This window comes from Pollicipes pollicipes, unplaced genomic scaffold, assembly GCF_011947565.3.
Source record: "Pollicipes pollicipes isolate AB1234 unplaced genomic scaffold, Ppol_2.1 Scaffold_7231;HRSCAF=8579_pilon_pilon_pilon, whole genome shotgun sequence".
Taxonomy (NCBI): Eukaryota; Metazoa; Arthropoda; class Thecostraca; order Pollicipedomorpha; family Pollicipedidae; genus Pollicipes; species Pollicipes pollicipes.
In genome coordinates this window covers 8,993,895-9,001,067 of record NW_023597034.1, presented here as the reverse complement: position 1 = coordinate 9,001,067, position 7,173 = coordinate 8,993,895, and the positions used below count along the sequence as shown (strand labels likewise).

The 7,173-nt window shown below is 51.0% G+C and overlaps 1 long non-coding RNA gene across 1 annotated transcript; it reads left to right on the top strand.

The window, feature by feature from the left end:
• The first annotated feature begins 5,271 nt into the window (after positions 1-5,271).
• Positions 5,272-6,886, top strand: LOC119110281 (uncharacterized). The gene is made up of 3 exons (XR_005095467.1): positions 5,272-5,402; positions 5,721-5,938; positions 6,860-6,886. It is a non-coding gene; the product is annotated as an uncharacterized LOC119110281 (long non-coding RNA).
• Positions 6,887-7,173: the final 287 nt, after the last annotated feature.

Here is a 7,173-nt window from a genome sequence, read left to right as displayed (position 1 = left end):
AGCGCCCGTCCAAAAGTCCTGACCTCTCAAGGTCACCCTTCAAGGTCAAAGACGGGCTCAAAGGACAGGCAACTCCATATCAACCAAAAATTACCGGCCGATTTTTATTTTAAAAAGATCAGAACATTCACCACAGAAAGAACTAGCATCTGTCACAAAGTCCTGACTTCTTAAGGTCACCCTTAAAGGTCAAACGCGGGCTCAGAGGACGGGGAAATCCATATCACCCAAAAATTACCGGCCGATTTTTAACTTACAAACGTCAGAATATTAATTACAGAAAGAACTAGCGTCCGTCAAAAATCCTGACTCTCAAGGTCACCTTTCAAGGTCAAACGCGGGTTCAAAGGGTGGGGAACTCTATATCACCAAAAAATTACGGGCCAATTTTTAACTTACGAAGATCAAAGCATTTACCACAGAAAGAGCTAGCGTCCGTCAAAACGTCCTGACCTCTCAAGGTCACCCTTCAAGGCCACACACCGGCTCAAAGGACGGGGAACTCCATATCACCTAAAAATTGCCGGATGTTTTTTTAAATTTTCGAAGATCAGAATATTGATCACAAAAAGAGCTAGCGTTTGTAAAAAATCCTGCCCTCTCAAGGTCGCCCTTCAAGATCAAACGCGGGCTGAAAGACAGGGAACTTCATATCATCCAAAAATTATCGGCCGATTTTTAACTTAATAAGGTCAAAACATTTACCACAGAAAGAGATAGCGGTCGTCAAAAAGCTCTGACCTCTCAACGTCAACCTTCAAGGTCAAACGCGGGCTCAAAGGACGGGAAACTTGATGTCAACCAAAAATTACGGCCGATTTGTAACTTACAAAGATCAGAACAGTCACCACAGAAAGAGCTAGCGTCCGTCAAAAAGTCCTGCCCTCTCAAGGTCACCTTTCACCTCTCAAGGTGAAAGGTGAAAGGTGACCTTGAGAGGTCAGGACTTTTTGACGGACACTAGCTCTCTCTTTCTGGTGATTATTTTGATTTCTTTAAGTTTAAAATCGGCCGGTAATTTTTGGGTGATATGGAGTTCTGACACGAAAATATTGTCAAACCGGTTTGCTCGGTGGTAAGACTCTGTACCCGTTATAAGAAGACCCTGGTTCGAATTCCAGCAACTGCAATGGGGAGAATTCGGTCTTTGACATGTAGCGGAGCGTAGAGTGAGTTGATTATGTACAAATAGAAACGGGTGATTTACTCTCAATCTATGCGACAGATGCCGGTCTTAAGTCACTCGGCTGACGCCCAGCAGCGCTTTTTTATTTCAGCGTACTCCCGGCCGCATACGCGCACGGGTTTTGGGATGAACAGCGGTGCTTTGTCTGTCACTGAAAACTCTAGCGATCGGCGAAAATGTAAGTTTGAGATCTTACGGCACATCCAGAATAATCTAAATGCTATACTGAGCAGTGGGAAGTACGTGTCCGTAGACGCTGCAAAACACTTGGCGTCCACTCGCCAAGGATTTTGGGGTAGCGAGAAGTTTCTTCCAAGATGGCGGACAGAAGAGGAGAGAGGGGAGGGTTGTATCAGTTGTATGTGGGCAAGATTATAATATCTACAGATTGTTACAGCCTTAAGCTTTATATGCGGCGGTAAGGTTTTGGAGAGCACGTCTTCATTTGTCGGTACATAATTTCTGAATGGCCCCTTTCCAATGAGTTCGCCTACCCCGTGTTAGACTCCATCACATGGTGGGAGAAGCTCTGCTTGTGTTTTTTCCGTTTTAGAGTAAGTTTCATCGCCGGCAAGCTGCATGCGTTACAACATTTAAACCAAATACGCCCGTCTGTGCTATTTCGTAATTCATCGTGATTGCGACATGACACATTTTCCCCTTTTCATCTACATGAGTTTTTTATGACTACTGCCACCTTGGTGTCGTTTGCTCAGGTGAAAATCACGGATCTACACAAGCAATGTAGCCATCGACATGTTTTATGGATGACAATAAGTCATGGCAGCTATGTCAGTGCATCATTGGCAGCAAGTTAATGATAAATTATCGGTACGTTGTATCACTTATACAAGATACCGCATGCGCAGCTGAATCAACACGCACCACCCGACATCTTAGAAAAAACGTCACGCTACCCCGAAATCCTTGGGAGGCAGACGCCAAATGTTTTACAGTATATACGACATATACTTCCCACCACTCCGTATAGAAGTTATATTGATCTAGTTATGCCTTAGGCATCAAACACACATTTACGCCAATCGCTCTAGTTTTCAATGACAGGCAAAAACATATTTGTCACGCTCATCCCAAGACGCGTGCATGTAGACAGACGAAAGTACACTGAAAGGTAGAGGCAACTGCTGTGCATCAGCTGAGTGCCTCAAGCCTGCCATCCATCACATGCATTTGAAATGAATCACCCTGGTATTACTCGGCCATGACATAAGTCATTCCTTTCTTCTCCATGTATTGTATCAGCTGTGCATGGGGTATGTTGCGTCAGTGATACAGGGCACCGACAGTGACGTCACTGACTGATTTACTGGCAGTGATGGACTGACATAATTGCCGTGATTTCTCACGACCCAGACAATAAGTCGGCATTTACAGTCCCTGTGTAAATCCATGACTCTCACCCGAGTATAATGGGCTGATAACTGTCACAGCCACGATGAATTTTGAAGTAGCAGCCACCTGCGTGTTTTCATATAGACAGCAGTAATAGCCTTATTCCTCGAAGAAAAACCAGGAGAGTGGAGAAATCTAAAAATTTCTCCGAGGAATAAGGCTATTACTACTGTCTTGTGAATGTGAGAGCATTGTGAACTATGTGAATAATGCTCCCCGTGAACCTACTGGACAACTTACCTGCGTGTTTTGTTTTGTTTTACCTGCGTTGTTTGTGTTGTTTACATATCATGACACAGTTTGCGATGCAGTCTTCTCCATGACTTCCCTACCATGTGATACTAGTTACCCTACCCTCACACACCGGGCAAAGTCGGCAGCCCGAGCGATTATGACACCCGTAATAGCAATGCCTATTTTGATTCGTTCTGCAAACCAGCACGCACTTCAGCGCCAACAACAATCGGAGGCTTCACCTGGGCCGCCGACGACGCGTCGATCGACCGACCCGTCCGAGGCGTGCATGCGGCTGGCAGCATCGCGGCGTGACCGTCGGAAACGACGGCGCCCGATATGAATCTGCGCCGGCCGTCGTCCGGTACATAAGAGCACGGAGTTTGACCCGGCCGTCAGTGGCGGGCCCGGCCTTCCCAGCGTTGTCGCCTTGCGCGCTGGGGAAGACCGCCCGGCGAGTGACGTCTGTTTGAGTCTGGCGCGAGCTAGCGCGGCGGCACTGTAAACAGAGGCGTCCCGCGCGGCGCCGTCCTTACTCCACTGCAGTCCTGGAGCCCGCGGAGGAGACGGCTACTTCCAGAGGTAAGCCGCGTCGACTCACGTGACCTGCCGACGATGGCGGGGTGCCTGCTGATCAGAGAGATTGGTGCCTACACGGAGGTTCATGGCTTAAGGTAAACCGGTGCTTGGAGATCTGCTTAGCCAGAGCCAGGCTAGTGTCTGGAAGGAGATAACGCTTGGGTGCAGCGTCCATCGAGCCTGTGCCATAAAGGCTTTCCTGTAGGACATTACCGGAACAATCATCACAAGAGTACAATCCTTCTTGGGTCCGTTTCGTTGAATCGGTATGCAGACGAGGTAGGAAAGCAGTGCGAGATGCACCTTCGCGCCCTGCATAATGCACAGAACGCCACCACGGTGACCTCAACGGGCGGCCACGTTCATGATATGCTGGTCACAGCAGACCGCGTGGCCGCGTCATTAACACCGTTGTGTTTTTGAAAACGAATGGCTACGTCAGCGGCATCATCGTGCATCGGCAGCAGACAACTGTCGTTAGCGAAGCCGTGTTAGTGATGCTGGCGCTCTTTCCACAGCTGACAAATATGCTAACTATGTCAGCTATGTTAGCTAGGTATGTCAGCTATGACAACAATGTCAGCGACTCCTCAGTGTTATTCTTCGCGTTTTAAAGAAGGCGACGTACGTTGCCATGCGCCCTTGTATGTGGCGGTTGCGACTGTGGCGGCCACATTAGCACTCGGGGCATGGATCACCGGGATTCGGACACTGGTCAGGACACTGGTCCGAATCCACGCAAGAGCCGATGGCGCTGACCGCTCGGCCGTCGCGCCATCCCTGCGCGCAATAACGCCACGGAGTGCAGCGGTGTCAGTGGCACCGCAGTGTCGTTGACACTGCAGTGGGTAGATGTGTCGGTGACACTATTGTGCGGTCCACAGCGTCCACAGCGGACAGCTGCCAGGTGGCGATGAGGGCCCTCTCTGCGGCGCTGTTTCTGGTGCTGACCACTGCGCTGGCTCTCGTCACGGCCCAGAGTCGGCCCGAACGACAGCGCGAGTCGCACGCTGGTTCGTCCTTTGCTGCTACCGGTGAATATGCACAGACGCAGATGCATTCAGTAATGTTCACAAAAACAAGCAGAAGCGTTGGAAGGCGCGGAAGTGTTTGCTCACGCAGTCAGAAACGTCCACAGAGACAGTTGGCAACGTTTGCCAATCGCCGACACAGTTGCCTGGCGTTTCTTCTAATGCTAACGTTCGTTGACATTTAGCCAGTGTACACCAGGCGTCGTGTTGCAACCTATATTTGTGCTGTTCGCAGACGAGGACCTTAATTGAGGCTAAGGATGGTCACTACAACTAAAGTCGACGCCAACTAAAACCATACCATTAATAATAGCAACTGACATTGCCTTCCGCAGTGTCAGTCCATGTAATTTCGTGCCGTCCGTGATCCCGTTTGCAAACGTTCTGTCGAAATTGAAACCACTTTATCGCGTTGTGTGGTTGATGTTTTGGTACACCATGACGTCATATCGCTTTACAAGTCCAGCCCATTGTTTATCCATCCGCTGGAGCGACACGGAACGTTATCTATGAAAAGCAGCAGCTGTGTTTAATCAATGCTTAGCTGTCTGACTGTCGACATTGGGCTCCTTTATAAGGCATGTAACATCCTTGGAAATATACCACAACTCATTTCTATGCTTTAGCTTCAAAGTGCATCAAGGCATTCGATGGGGAAAAGGCTTTCTAGTCCATTTTCCTGCACGATGTCCATGTCCTACGTGAATCAGTGACCAGGCCACTTACACCGAAACCATAGCACAGTCTTCAGTCGGCACCCTTCCTCTGCGTGTGACGTAAACCCCTGAGAACCGGTGACCGCCGTCCGTCCGACAGGCGAGCCCGATTGTCTGGACTTCGCCAAGCGCGGGGGGACATGCGGGTCGGCGCGCGACTGCCCCGCTATTCTGCAGCTGATCCTCAGCGGACCCAGCACGCAGGAGATCCAGAACATCCGGGACAGCGTCTGCGGCTTCCGGGTGAGCGTTCTGACGGCGAGATCCGCCTCTCCCGTCCACGGCTGACCACTGCGCAGCATAGCTTAGTTGGTAATTGATCAAGCTGCCCACCAGACAGACCTCACACGGCTGCGCGTTCAGAGCTGCAACCTATGCTCATGGCTGCGCGTTCAGAGCTGCAACCTGTGCTCATGGCTGCGCATTCAGAGCTGCAACCTGTGCTCATGGCTGCGCGTTCAGAGCTGCAGACTGTACTCATGGCTCCGCGTTCAGAGCTGCAACCTGTGCTCATGGCTGCGCGTTCAGAGCTGCAACCTGTGCTCATGGCTCCGCGCTCAGGGCCGGCGTCCGTTGGTCTGCTGTGCCCGGGAGCTGCCCGCGACCGAGGCTCCCGCGACTGAGGCCCCCGCCACCGAGGCCCCCGCCACCGAGGCCCCCGCCACCGAGGCCCCGAACACTGAGGCCCCGCCGACCGAGCCAGTCGAGACCGGACCTCCCCGCACTAACCCGGGAGCCAGCAGCAACACGTCCGGCGGCGACGTTCAACACCCCAACCGGTGAGGCCTGCCGCGGTGGCCTGAGTGGGGACCACTGACGACACTGCGCGATACTTCCGATCCCGCTATTTCACGCTGGGACGCTAGCCGTGTGTCGTGCTTGATATGTGTACCCGCTGAGGTCAGGGTAGTGCGCTGAGCGTGTCTTTTGATTCGGGTGCTTCATAGCTAGGAAGACAATGACCGGCCAAGCACACAGGGGCTTTCAACTATTTGTTATTATATTACTATTATAAGTTATTTGTTTGACGAGTTGACAGTCAGACTATGCTATCGCACCAACAGTTGAAATCATGGACCATGTACATCCACTCAAGAGATGGGATGTTTTACTGACCACGATCGAAATGAGACAACTAACGTTAAATCATATGTCATGGTACTTTCGAAAGCGGTTAAGAATAACGTCGACACCTTTCAATCTAGAATCATTCCTCGGTAAACTCAGTACAAAAGAAAGGCCTTAACACTAAATTTACCTAGCGCTCTTTTGTTTGCCTTACACTTTTACCATGATAATGAAGCTGTTTCGTCTAATACTTGGTATGGACAATCGTCATAGAGCTATCTGTTGCAAACAACCTTTCAAATTATCTCAGTCAAATACATCAAAACGCCACTATTTCCGTTTCAGATAGCCTGCATTATAACCACAGTTGAGTGTAACTTGAGTTGAAGATCTACAACTCTAATTATTGTCCTTACTATACTAACATGCTAAGTAACGGTCTTACCATTATATTGATTGAAAATACAAAAACAAAAATCATCACGGCCAAGGTATCCGACGCCTAGCGAGGACTATTTCCGCACGTCACTGCGATGTCACCGACCGAGTGCTGTCCGCTGCCCGGCGTCCAAGCCAGCGGGCAGCGAGCCGGCGCCACCCCGGGCTCACCCGTGCGCTGCGCTCTGGTCCAGACACCTGCTGTCGACCAAGGGCTCAGGGCTGTGGCGTCACGCTGCACCAGCGCATCGTGGGAGGCACAGAGGTGCGGATCGGCTCGCACCCCTGGCTGGCCGCGCTCGGATACCAAGGTTAGACCGGCCCCGCACCCCTGGATACGCTCGGATACCAAGGTTAGACCGGTACCGCACGCCCGGATACGCTCGGATACCAAGGTTAGAACCGGTTCCGCACCCCTGGATACGCTCGGATACCAAGGTTAGACCAGTCCCACACCCCTGGATACGCTCGGATACCAAGGTTAGACCAGTCCCGCACCCACGGATAC